Source organism: Pseudorca crassidens, chromosome 4, assembly GCF_039906515.1.
Source record: "Pseudorca crassidens isolate mPseCra1 chromosome 4, mPseCra1.hap1, whole genome shotgun sequence".
In the NCBI taxonomy this organism is placed as follows: domain Eukaryota; kingdom Metazoa; phylum Chordata; class Mammalia; order Artiodactyla; family Delphinidae; genus Pseudorca; species Pseudorca crassidens.
The window spans coordinates 85,478,922-85,492,120 of record NC_090299.1 but is presented as its reverse complement, the minus strand read 5'-3'; the positions used below and the strand labels follow the sequence as shown (position 1 = coordinate 85,492,120).

The 13,199-nt window shown below is 34.6% G+C and overlaps 1 long non-coding RNA gene across 3 annotated transcripts in view; it reads right to left on the bottom strand.

The window, feature by feature from the left end:
- The window catches only part of LOC137223768 (uncharacterized), a 198,501-nt gene that overhangs the window by 118,113 nt on the left and 67,189 nt on the right, over positions 1-13,199 (bottom strand). For all 3 annotated transcript variants that reach the window (XR_010943057.1, XR_010943055.1, XR_010943056.1), the window contains one exon: positions 2,399-2,474. This is a non-coding gene — a long non-coding RNA (uncharacterized lncRNA). The remainder of the gene's footprint in view (positions 1-2,398; positions 2,475-13,199) is intronic.

Genomic DNA, 13,199 nt, shown 5'->3' with positions numbered 1-13,199 from the left:
ATTGAAAATGAGGTATTGAAGTCCCCTACAATTACTGCATTCTTGTCTATTTCTCCCTTCAGATCTGTTAGTATTTGCTTAATATATTTAGATGCTCTGATGTTGGGTACATATATATTTATGATTGTTATGTCTTCTTGATGAATTGACCCCTTTATCATTGCATAATAATAGGTCATATTATATTATTTAATATGTATATAATATTATATAATGAACTTCTTTGTCTCTTAATACTATTTTTAGCTTAAAGTCTATTTTGTCTGATATATGTATAGCTACTCCAGCCTGAGTATTATTATTTTTGTCATCTTTGCCAATACAATCCAAGAAAAATGCTATGTCCTTTTTTTGTTTGTTTTTTTAAGTTATTTGTGACTGTATAGGAAAGATTTTTTAGATAATTAACTGTAGCCACTCACATGAAGAATTTTATCAGAATGTTACAAAATGGTTTACATTCTTGGGCAAGGTTATAATTTAATAGACATGTCAAAGTTATTTCCACAATCGCTAGGTATTAAGACTATTTAAATGTTAAGTTACTTGAAATTTAATCAGAGTATTCTATTTCACATTATTCCTTAAGAATGAAAGGAGTTACACAATAAGCAAAGTCAGAACTATTTTTTCTTTTTTCTCCTTCTCAGGAAAAACACTTTTTACTGTCACATGAGCTTTAAAGTCAGTAATATTGACTATGAGAGCAAGTTCAAAAAACCATATTCACAAGAATATATGGACATAACTAAAAAGATAGTATCTTTGGTAAGATGAAATTCTTTTCTTAGCATTGTTTTTTTAAAATGCTATGCTCTTTAAAATGCCAGAATCCTAGCACTCACCTTCCAAGTTGGAAATGATTGATAATTTGATATTATTTCTTACCACTACCTCAGTTCTAGATAAGTATAGTGAGCCCTTTCAGAAAGTCAGTTAGAATACATGTATGGGAGGAAAAATGTAAGAGGGACACATTTTGAAACATCTAAGAAATGCCTGACATGTGATAGACAGTGATAGACAGTCAAAGAATATTTCTAATGTATTAATAAATTGAATGAATAAAACTTACTCTACCTCCAAGATACCTGACCAAAGCTATGCTGTTTCTGCTCCTAACTTAAACAGTCCTTCAAGGAAGAGAAATGGCCAGTGTAGAAGAGAACATACAGCCCAAAATAAAAATCTTCTTGTTGATCCTCAGTGTATGTAAAATTTTTAAATGTCTACTTAAGAATATGCTTGTTATAATTTAAACTTTACTTGACTAAAGACCTAGTGAAAAGTCTTGACTGCCCCTTGGACATAAACTTCCTTTATCATAGATACCACTCTAACTAACTCAAATAATTCTATCAATCAAACCAAATTCTGCCAAGAGCAATGGTGTCATCATTCATCTCCCGTTTCCCTGAGCAGATTCCTGACAGGACATTTTCAGACCTAACTGTCTCTGAGTAAAGCTTGTAGTTTTTCCACAGCCTTCCACTACCTCCAGTTTCTAATAAATCCAAAGACTTTAAAAGTTTTGGTGTGCTTTTACCATTAGAATAAGAGTTAGCATATAGAAAATGAAGAAAGAAAATTCCCACTTTTAATTTAGCTTTATGATAAAGAAGGAAATGACAAGGAAGCAGTATAACACAAGGACTAATAAATAGTAGACTTTGGACTCAGAGTTCTTGTTCAATTCTGTGTGTAGCCATTTACTACCTGTATGATTCAGGCAAGTTATTTAATCTTCCCACACCTCAGTTTCTTCAACTAAAAATGAGATGACAAATACCTATACCATGGAAATGTTCTTGGCATGACATAAGGTTAAATATGTCATAATCTTAACAGAAGTCTTATGATTCTGTAAACCCTTAAAATAAGGATGGTCTAAAACAATTACCTAAAATAAGAGTGCCAATAGACTTAATAAATTATAAGTATATAACAAAGCTAATATGTAAAATAAATAAAATTAAAATAACTCCAAATATGCCCACAGTAAGAAATTCACCTTTTCTGCTATAAATTCAAATCAACACGTTCAAACCAATTAACCTATGTTTACTTCACAAATGAATATTCCAAAACTATCAGTCTGATCTATTATCATATCATCTTGGTCAATCAACCACCAATCCTGACATCTTCCTTCAGGCTCCTTTAGCAGTCCTCATTCCCAATTTGTAAGTCACCTGTATTAAAACAATCACCAAATATTTCTCATACTTTTTCATTTACATGGGTCAGAATGCCTGCTTTTACATGCCTTTCCTTCTATTTTCATTTAATTCAATGCTCCTTATATTATAACTGTTACCGTATACACAACATTCAAAAGTACAACACTGGTGATGATAGCATGTACCAAATGGACTTGTGAATCATTCATCAAACTTACCTATTAGTCATTATTATAATGCACACAGCCTGTTTTTCTTCTGATTTCCATTAAATAATTCTTGTGATGATTCACTCTAAAAGGAGAAAAGGAATTAAATAAAGAGAGCTGCTGCTTTACTATGAATCATAGTTTTTTTTTCACTACAGAGAATACACCTTCATAGGGAACATTTTCATGTTTTAGATATATGGTTTTCTAGTGGGAAACTCAAAAGAAATCTCTGTTATTTCTTTCTTTTTTTTTTTTTTGTAGCTCTCCAGCAGATATGATGTCCAACTACAGTGAATATAAATTCTAAAATTTAGGAGTGAGGTAATACCTTAACAACAAAAATTAGCTTTACTAATTGTCAGGACTGGTCTAAGCACTTTATATATTAACTTATTTGATTCTCCTGATATCCCCATTTTCCATATGAGGAAACTGAGGCATGAAGAGGTTAATTTACCCAAAGTCATAATGCAAGTATGCTTCCTTCTACTTTATGATTTATTGTCCTATAATTAATGAGCATGCAAACATAAAATCTCAAGCACATTTCCAATTACATCAATTTTCACATGACAGGTCAAATATTCCAAAATGTTTAACCAAATACTATGTGGTTTTCACATATAAATGCAGTGGATTATAGATGACCAAAATGATACCTGATATGTGTAAGATATCTAAGATTACCCATAAGAAACAGGTCAGCCAAGCTTATACATCAAACCACTTACCAGAGTATCCAAGAGCAGGGGGCATCTTTGGTCATTATATAACCAGGGTATTCATCAAATAACAAATTTTCTGCTGAGCCAACCTAAACCTGGTATGGGCATATGCACCTTTAAACTTATGTCTCTCTGTGCAGCCTACCAAATGACAGATTATCTATGGAATTCATCAGGATTAGAAGTATGTAATTTTTAAAAGGTAACAAAGTGAAGGATAATATGCAGGATTCCTGTCCTATCTAATATGAGTAAAAATTATGCCAGTGTTCATTCAGTTTCATGCCCTTCAAAACTTATAAGAAAACTAAATTCAAGATTACTGTACTCTCCAATATAGGCTATTGAAAAAAATGCTGATCTGACATATTAAATGAAAATCATTGTGCGTTAAATTTTTAACCATGAAGGAATTGAGAATATCCCAGGTTTATCAAAAAAAATGCAACCAACATTATGGAGATATTATTCATATTTCAAATGGTATGAAGAAAACTTAAAACATTACTGGTGTGCTAGTTTTCTACAATTGGAAAATAAGGAGAGAAGAAATATTAGATGCTCAGGACAGGATGTCTGCAGACATGGTTATGGAGGGTGGGAATGGTAATAATGAACACTAACATAATTCTAAGTGAGTTTCTGAAACTTGGCACTTAGTTTCAGGTCAAATATCTAACAACCCTTTTCCTACAGGGTGTACCAAGAGACTGAGCTTCTTAAAAACAAGGATTGCATGAGTGCTACTGGGGAAACTTCTATAAATCCACCTTACAGCTTCTTGGAACACCCTAAGCCTGAAGTTACTGTTCACTCTAAGGATGGTTCTACATCTTCCATATATCCACACCTTATTAAACACATATTATATGCTAAAGCTGGGTGTCTGAGTTCATTTTGAAGCTTATTTTTTTTCAAGTATCATTTAGCAGGCATCATTTTTGGTCTTCAGTCTAGTCTCTTTCCCTGGTTTTGGTTCATAGTATTCCCATTCTCCCACTCACCTAGTCACCATATCTTAAAGTCAATTTTGACCCCTCCTTCTCCATTATCTAACCATTATCTCCATTATCTAAACATTATCTCAATTATCTAACCATTCACCAAATTTTATTAATTATTTCTTCAAAGTATTTCTAGCCTGACTTCCAAAGCAAGATTGCTGATTAAAAGCAAGCATTTATCCCGCTCTGTCTCTCCTCAAATCTCACTGAAATGACAGAAGACAAATAAAAACAATACAATGTGTCTTACAATGGTGGAAATGTTGCCACCCAAAAGACTAAAAGAGTGAGAAGTTTCTGGAAGATAAAAAGTAGAGCTCCACTAAGAGTAAAATCTCAGCAGCACAGTTGCTGACAAACTCCAGAGCCCTGGAGGTAAAATACCAGCCTCCAAGAAAGTGAGTCTTCCCAACAGAAGCTTCAAATAAACTCAAGATCAGAGAAAGCAAAGGTTGAAAGGAAGTCATAGTGGGTAACTAATTAATTAACATAAGGTATTAATTATTCCAACAGGAAGTAATATATTGTAAATTAATTAAAGGACTGAATCAAACATTCTACTGGAAGTCTATACCAATGCAATTACAAAAAGAAAAGGGAGTAATATGTGTACATTGAAAAGAATGAGGGGAAAAGGTCATTATATACTGACAATATTACTAGATACTTAAAATATTCAAAAGACTTAGTTGAAAAATTACTAGAAATAATAACAGTTTTGCAATGTGGCCAAATACCAGACCAACACACAAAAAGTAATAGTTTTCTTAATCAGCAAAAATAACAAAATATAAACATTATTTTTAAATTCCATTTAATAGCAACAAAAACTATAAGATATACATGAATAAAACTAACATAAATTGTACGGAAGACTCATTATTTTAATTATATCAATTCTGTTCAAATTAATGATAAATCCAGTACAATAGTTTATGATAAAGACGCAATTTCAAATTCAATAGTGTTGGGCCAATCAGCTAGCCATCTGGAAAACATAGGAAGTGATATTATTTGTGTTTCTGGTGTAATCACTCAATTACATAAGTAGTTAGCTTGTGCAAGATTCTGTTTACTTATCTGAAGAATAGGACTGGTTAAGATTATTTATAAGGTGGTTTATAGATTTAAATTCCATGAATCTGTGGATTTATTACTATCAATTCTAGGATGCTATTATCTAACCACTCCAACTCAAAATGTTGTCTTCCATCTCTGAATACCTACAGAAAACACAATCTATGGTAATAATTTTGTCACTTACTGTGTCTTCTCTTTGTAGCTACAGGTAAGCTCCCTGTACCTCTTGCCCCAGTCATCTCCTTATATTCAAATAATATTTGAAAAAAAGGAGAAGAAAAAGTCAGGGGGAAGGGAGTTAGGAAGGAGTGAGAAAGAAAAATGATGAAACAGCTTAAAGAGGAAAAGGCAGATTTACGGATCAGCAGAAAATTTCTGCAGCCTAACAGAGTTGACAACAGTTGAATTATTCTGAGCATATAAGTAGCTATATTTTTCTCTCTTTTCATAGGATTTTCTTTTCCACAGGAAACAAGATACTGGAATACTATTGCTCTTCTAGAGTGCAGTACAGTATTTCATTGTCTTTTCTTCAGAGATATCAGTAGCTAGCTCACACATTCTCATCTAAAAATGTTGCTCTTGACTCTGTGTTCTCCTCTAGCATCATTTTCCTGCTCTCCTTCTCAGTAAAATTGTTGAAAAAGTTAGATATGCTTGCTGTTTCCACCTCCTTTGTCACCTGTTCTCACTTTAACCCAGTCCAGCTGGAATTTCTCTCTCCCGCACGCATTCAACTACTCTCATAGAGGTCACCAAATACTTCACTGTTGCCAAATCCAATGGTCACTTCTTACTTGAACTTCTCACCATTACTTATGTTCCTTCCTGAAACTTTTCTCTTTTTCGTTTACAAGATACCTCCTTCTCCATATTTTCTTCTTCACTAACTGCTTTTCCCAGCTGCCTTTGCTGGTTCCTTATCATCTGTAGATCTCTAAATATAGGTGGTCCCCTCTGCACTGTCCAGAGTCTCCCTTCCTTCTCCATCTTTCCCCCTCCTTTTATCTTCTCCTCTCTTCTCTATCTGTACTCCCTCTACTTCATACTTTGTATATGTGTGTGTGTGTGTGTGTGTGTGTGTGTTTATTTTTTGCTCCAGATTTCTTTGCCTTTTGGCCCTTTGGTTGCTTGCTCAAACTTCATCATCCCAAATCTGTTGCTTGATATATGTTTTCAGATTCTAAACTCTGGCTTTCCTGTACTCACCCCTTAGAATTATTTAACAAGCCCTTATATAGCTTTTATTTATTAGAACAGTGTCTGTCACTATTCTAAGCATATGACATATTATCTCACTTAATCATCATAACAGCTCATAAGCAGCATATAATTACTGTCCCCATTCACAAAAGGTTTGACAACACATATGAAATATTGCCAACCAGTGAATCTCATCCAAGCCTTAGGGGATCCAGGGTAATTTCTGGGGGACAGTCACATAAGCATGGAGTGTCCACATGACTCTCCTTAACTACTTAGTCTGCAGCCCCTCCAGAGGTGAAACTGTTATACCATGACCCAGGGCCCCAGGCAAGTAAAAAGCAGGCATCCCCCACAGGCATCCAGCACAGTGTTAACATAAACCATCTGGTGTGGCCCAAAGCCCCAGGTATACAAACACACTCTTCTCAAGCAGGACATTCCAAGGGCTTAAAGGTTATCCCTCAGAAGCTGGTCAAGGGTCACTCCTTCCTTTGGAATGTACAGGGATTAAACACTCTAAGCCTACTGAGTTAACTCTTTACTGCACATATAGCTTCTAAAACTTATGCATCTCACAAGAAAATTAGCATTGTTATTTGAGGAAGAGGGTTGGGGCCCTAGAATGATGATGAATGCATCATGAGCATCAACAGTGGAAGTATGTGGTAGAGGGGGATAAATGAATCTTGGTATTAAGGAGCTAGAATCCAGTGTGTGGGAGATTCTTCCAGTCATCAGACATGTAAAATTTTTTAAAGGCTTCAGTTTTTGTTTTTGTTTTTTTAGGTATAATTGACATTAACATTGTCAACATTGTGTTGGTTCCAGGTATACAACATAATGATTCCATCTACATGTATATTGTGAAATGACCACAATAGGTCTGGTTAACATCCATCAGTACACATTATTTCAGTACATGATCAAATGGAAGTTCCCTTGTACTAGGAACATATTTGATAAGGCAGTATGTAAAATCATAAATATACCATTACATTTTTTTCTCTTATAATGGAAATCATACAAACTAAAATATATCAGAATTTCTGTGTTTTAGGACTCAAACCTATGGTACTTAAACAGTTAGTACACATGTTCATACATGAAATAAGCCTAGATCTCCCTAAACTACATTTTTCCAAATAAAATTTTAATGTTAATTTGAAAAATAGATAAAATAAAATGCCATCCTTGTTGTATTCTAAGTCCGTATATAATCTAGGATCTATTTTTTTTGATTCTATATTGTGTTCCACATTAATTGTATAGCATTTCTTTCTCATAACTTCATAATCAACCGTCTTTTTTTTTTTTGTCAAATGTGCATTCCTTTAATTTTTAAAAATATACACAGGAGAAGCCATGGGTTTTATATAAGAATATACACATTACCAAAGCATCTCTTATCGTTTTCCAAAACTCTATCAGTCTGAGCTTTATAAATTAAATATATCAGAACCTTTTAAGTTAAAATGATATCTGTGAAACTACTGGATATGCTAGACTTTTCTCAAGATCAAATGAACAGGGAATGTGAATATGGTTTGTGCTAAATAAAGTTTAGTGTTAGCTTTATTGCCTATAGTCTATAAGATGCAACTTTATTGTGCCTTTGCAAACAGGATAATTTTCTTTAAAAAACTGATCAAAATTTTCCATACATATAGCTCTATATGATAGATTACTGTGCAACACCATTGTTATGTAATTACAGAAATACCATAGAACCTAAGAGCACAGGGTAAGCAAAAGAAAAACAATCCTGAGCTATCTGAACAAGATGATTTGATGAATCCTTTTAGTGTAAGTTTAGAAAACATGGAAGAGGGGAAAAAAATACGTGCACACTACAGCCAGGAGCAAAATAGTCAACAGTCTTTCATCCCTTTATTTACAAGTACTATTCTTTTAAATAATAGATAACTAGGTTCTGGTTTTGAATGCAATTTCATAGATTCTTTAATGACAAAGTTTTATCTATTCTCATTAATTGTAGCAGGTAATATACTTGATTTTATTTCTCCATCTTTCTTTAAGTAAATAACATTTTATTTTTTTACTTTCTTATCCTTATTCTTGCTGAGTTTCACTGTTTTTCATTCTATATTTTTCCACTTGAAAATTTCAATGTACTTAGTTAATAGTTAACATCCATCCTGAAACTCAAAGTTAGATGAATATTTTTCTTTATTAAAAAAAATTATTAGCCCTATCAAAACATTATTTTCCTTACCTAAATGCCAACCCAAGGACAGGAGGCCTTTAACATACTTTCATTTTTATCCTCTCCTCACATTCCCATTCCCCACTCCTGATAAGGCTTTTTAACACTTGTTTCCCCTCCCTCTCCTGCCCTCCTTTCCTATTCCTAATAGGTGAAATAGCACCTCAAGTTCTAATGTTAGGCTGTTTCTTAAAGTTTGTTGCTTCTGCTGCAAGCATTTCCATTATACATTCATTGTATTGTACACACCCCCCTCAGGTTTCATTGCTCAACATTTGTTTCCTCTCCTCTTCACCTCCCCCTCTATTGAGACCTCAATTCTGTTTTATATCTTGCTTTCCTAGAATCCTGAGTCATGTATTCTCCTCAGTTGTGATATGTGAATGCTATATTACTGAATTCTTGAATATCCATAAATAACTTTCTTTTACTCTAACGAGAAATTATACCTTGACTGAGAATAGGATTGTTAAATTGTCAGCTTTTTCTCTCAGAGTATGAAGATATTATTCCACCAGCTTCCACCTTCAAATGTTACAGATGAAATGATTCTATTTCTTCTGACAACATATTTTTACTTCAGTATTAAAGTTTGTAGCTAAAATTTGAAAATATTCCCCTGATGCATCAAATATGCCTGAAACTCAGTCTATCCCTTCGAATCTGTAGATTTCGATCTTTATTTAATTCAGAACCACCTCCTCCTCCTACTTATTTTACTATTATTATTATTTTTTCCCTCTATCTCTTTCTCTCTTCAAGATCCTATTATTTACAGCCACTTCTGGAATCATGATCTAAGTGTTTTGTTTCTCTTCCCTCATTGTTTTCTTCTTTTTAAATTTTACTGTTTAAAGTATTTATTCTTTTTGCCTTACAGGTCACAAATTTGGATCTCAAGAATGACACTCATCTTTTTAAATTGACCCACTAAATTTTTAACTTGAAAATTGTGCTTTTTAGTACCACATAGTATTTTTTTGATGTACCTGAATGTTCTTATGTGTGCTTTTTTGCCATTGTTGTTAGGTTGCTGTTTTCTCCAGAAGTTCTCTTTTGATGAGCACCTAATCTGTTATTTCCTTTCTCTGGCTGCTGGGTTTCTTTATTTGTATTATCATTTTTCCTTGTTGGTTTATTCGGGCCACTGTCTTGTTACTGGAGACAATCCTACAAGGTAGAGCATGAGCTATTCTTAAATCCTGTAGTCTGAATGTGGGCAGCAGGCCTTCTGCATCTCCAAACCAAGGACCCAGGAGGAAGTCTTCCAGCTCCCCATGTTCTGCCCAGTACTAGCCTAGCATCAGGAGAAAGGAGGCTTCAGCCCCCTTTTCAGTTCCTTCTTGGCTTCTGTGGAGCCATGCAAACACACTCACATGGTTCAATGTCGACCTTATCCCTGGGTATTCAAGCACCTCTCTTGACCAAGATCTTCCCAGGGCCTGTTTTGATTCTATCCTTGCACAGGACTCATACTATTTTCTAGGTTCTTCCTTGACCTGTGGAAAAGAAATTCCTCATCACCTTCCTGTTTCTAGGACTCCCATAAAACCCAATTCCACCTGGCCCCAGGAGTGGCAGATTGGAATAGAGAATAGAAGAAAAATACAGTATAGTTAAGTTACCATCTTGTCAGGATTCCTCCATTCACTATATTTAGGAATAACATCCAAACTTATTACCATGGCCAAATAGGCTGTCTGTAATCACATTGCTATCTACCTGGGCAACCTCAGCTTACACACTCTCCCTTACTCATCTTACTTGAGTCACAGCAACTTTGCTTCTATCCCTCAAATATACTAATCTCATTTTTACCTAGGATTATATCACTTGCTGTTCACTCCTTATAGAATATTCTTCTCCCCTTGATAGTCAACTTTACATCTTTCAGGTCTCAATCAAATGTCACCTCTTGAAAGAGACCTTATTTTATCATTCAAGTACTATTCCCTAAATCACTCCATCACATCATTTTACATTTTTCATATCACCTAACACTATCTCAGATTATCATATTTATATATTTATTTCTTGGTCTGCTTATTATCTGTCTCCTTCATTGAATCTCCAAGAAAGTATGGATCTATCTAATTTGTTAGTAGTTTTATTTCAATAGATATTTATTGAATAAATGAACATATTCCAATTGCTTTGGAGCAAGAGGAAAAATATAAATTAAATCTTTGCAATTCCAAAAATGAGTCACTGTTTCTGAAGGACTATCTTTGCCAAAGTAAAAGCTATGGACAGTGCAACATTTTGTCTTGTCCTCTGTGAAGGTCCTGCTGTGAGAAATCATCATTAGGTTAAGATCAAGAACAGCTGAGAAAATTACTCTTATGTGAGATTTCTCTGAGAGATTTCTACATATCCTGCTTTGAACCCGTCGGTAGCATGTAACTGAAAGATCAGGGAAAATGGTTTGCAGTCCAGAGGTGAAAAGCAGGCTGCCATATTACAAAAAAAAAAAATAGAGAGAAATATTTCCTCCTTCTCGGGACACTTCTGCTTAGTTTTATGGCATTGATGTTCAATGGAGGCTGAACATGGAAGACAAACTCTATTCGTTGGACCTTTGAATTTATCTCTCTAAAATGAATATTCTTCCCTATCATGCTGTTAGGAAGCAAATATTATTGCCTCACCTTGCCACACAATTTATTGATTTAAGGATATTTGAGAATTAATTGAGCTAGTATAAAGGTAATTTTCAAAAAAAAACACACACGTTTAACCCACATTGCGTCTCTTTCTTAAACGAGATCTGGGGAAATTTTAACACTATGTATTTGATGATATTAAGGAGTTATTTGATCCCTAGGATGTGGATAATAGTAGAATGAAACTGGTTTGGTCCTTGATTGATAACTGCTGAAGATGAATGATGGGTACATGGGGTACATTATACTATTCTATTTATTTTCATGTATATTTGAAGTTCTTCACAGTGAAAACTTTAAAATTAAAAAATTAAAAGCGTAAGTTATTCATTTTACTGTTTAACAGATAAATGAAACATTTCATGGATCCAGACTGAGAAGACAGTATGTCAAGTCTCATGTTGCCCCAGTAAGGTATGTAAAACAGCCTGAGAGGTGCAGAGAATAAACTTTTCCTTTGCCTTCATATCTCATATTCAACAGAATATCTTTGCATAGTATATAATCGAAAGGTTAAATTTGAGGCTTCAAAACCACTAGCATTTTCAAATGTGAAAAAATGTATTCAAGGTCTGTTGGAAAATTATTAAACCAGCAAGAGTTCCAGCTGATGGTGAGTATCAGGTAAAGGTTAAATGGGGTTGTTTTTTATTTGAAGGCACAAAGTCAAAAAGCAAATCTAAAATCAGATAATTTCAACGTAAGAATGGATAAGATAGGAGAGCCACATATAAAATGTCTGACCCAGGAGTGGCACACTAGTAGATAATGTGCCAAATCTTGCTTAGAATTGTGGATTAAATGTAAAAGTTTGAAATTTTCACATAAAAGCAGGATTCTCAGAATGCGTTAAAAAAAAATCAAAAGATCTAACAACATGTGACCCACATTCCCACACAGTAACAATATTCTGACACTGAAGCTTCACTGTTTGCAGCAGGCCCTAACACTCACACAAATGTATACATATGTATTTACACCCAACCAGCTTCACTCTTTTACCTTACCTTCCTAATTCTACGGTTATTTTCTAGCAGCAAAGATGTTTATCCAAACACTGGTGAGGAAGAGGTAACCTGCAATAGATATGGAAAAATAATAGCCACAATCTCAAATAGAAAAGCTAATATGCTTTGGAATATACCTCCTCCTAAAACTAGAACTTGTGCTATTTAATTTTCTTGGTTCCTTTTTAAATAATCCATGCTCTCAACCAGAACCCCCAGAGAACTTATATTAACTCATTTAACCTGATAGCAACCCTGTATGGTATATACATATTAGTTTCTCATTTTACAGAGGAGATTGAAGCAAAGTTAGGTTAAGTGACTTGCCAAGGTCACATATTTAATAAGTAAAAAACTGTAGTCTGGGCTTCCCTGGTGGCACAGTGGTTGAGAGTCCGCCTGCCGATGCAGGGGACATGGGTTCGTGCCCCAGTCCGGGAAGATCCCACATGCCGCGGAGTGGCTGGGCCCATGACCCATGGCCGCTGAGCCTGCGCGTCTGGAGCCTGTGCTCCGCAACGGGAGAGGCCACAACAGTGAGAGGCCCGCGTACCGAAAAAAAAAAAAAAAAAAAACTGTAGTCTGAACCCAAGCAATCATATCTAGATTATTGCATCAACTTGTCTAATCTTCAGCTTTCACACTTGCTCCACTATTATACAAACTGCATGCAGCAATCAAAATGAATTAGAAGAGGCCATCATCCCCTTCCTTAATATCCTCTGGCAGTTTCCCACAAATTCCACACTTCTTACATAGTGCACATAACCTTACCTGGAATGGCCCTGCTTCTCTCTGACCTCATCTCATACCCTCATCCACATTCAACACTTATATCCATACAGATTGCTATTATTCCCCCAATAAACATGATAAAATTGTTCCCACCACCGGGCTG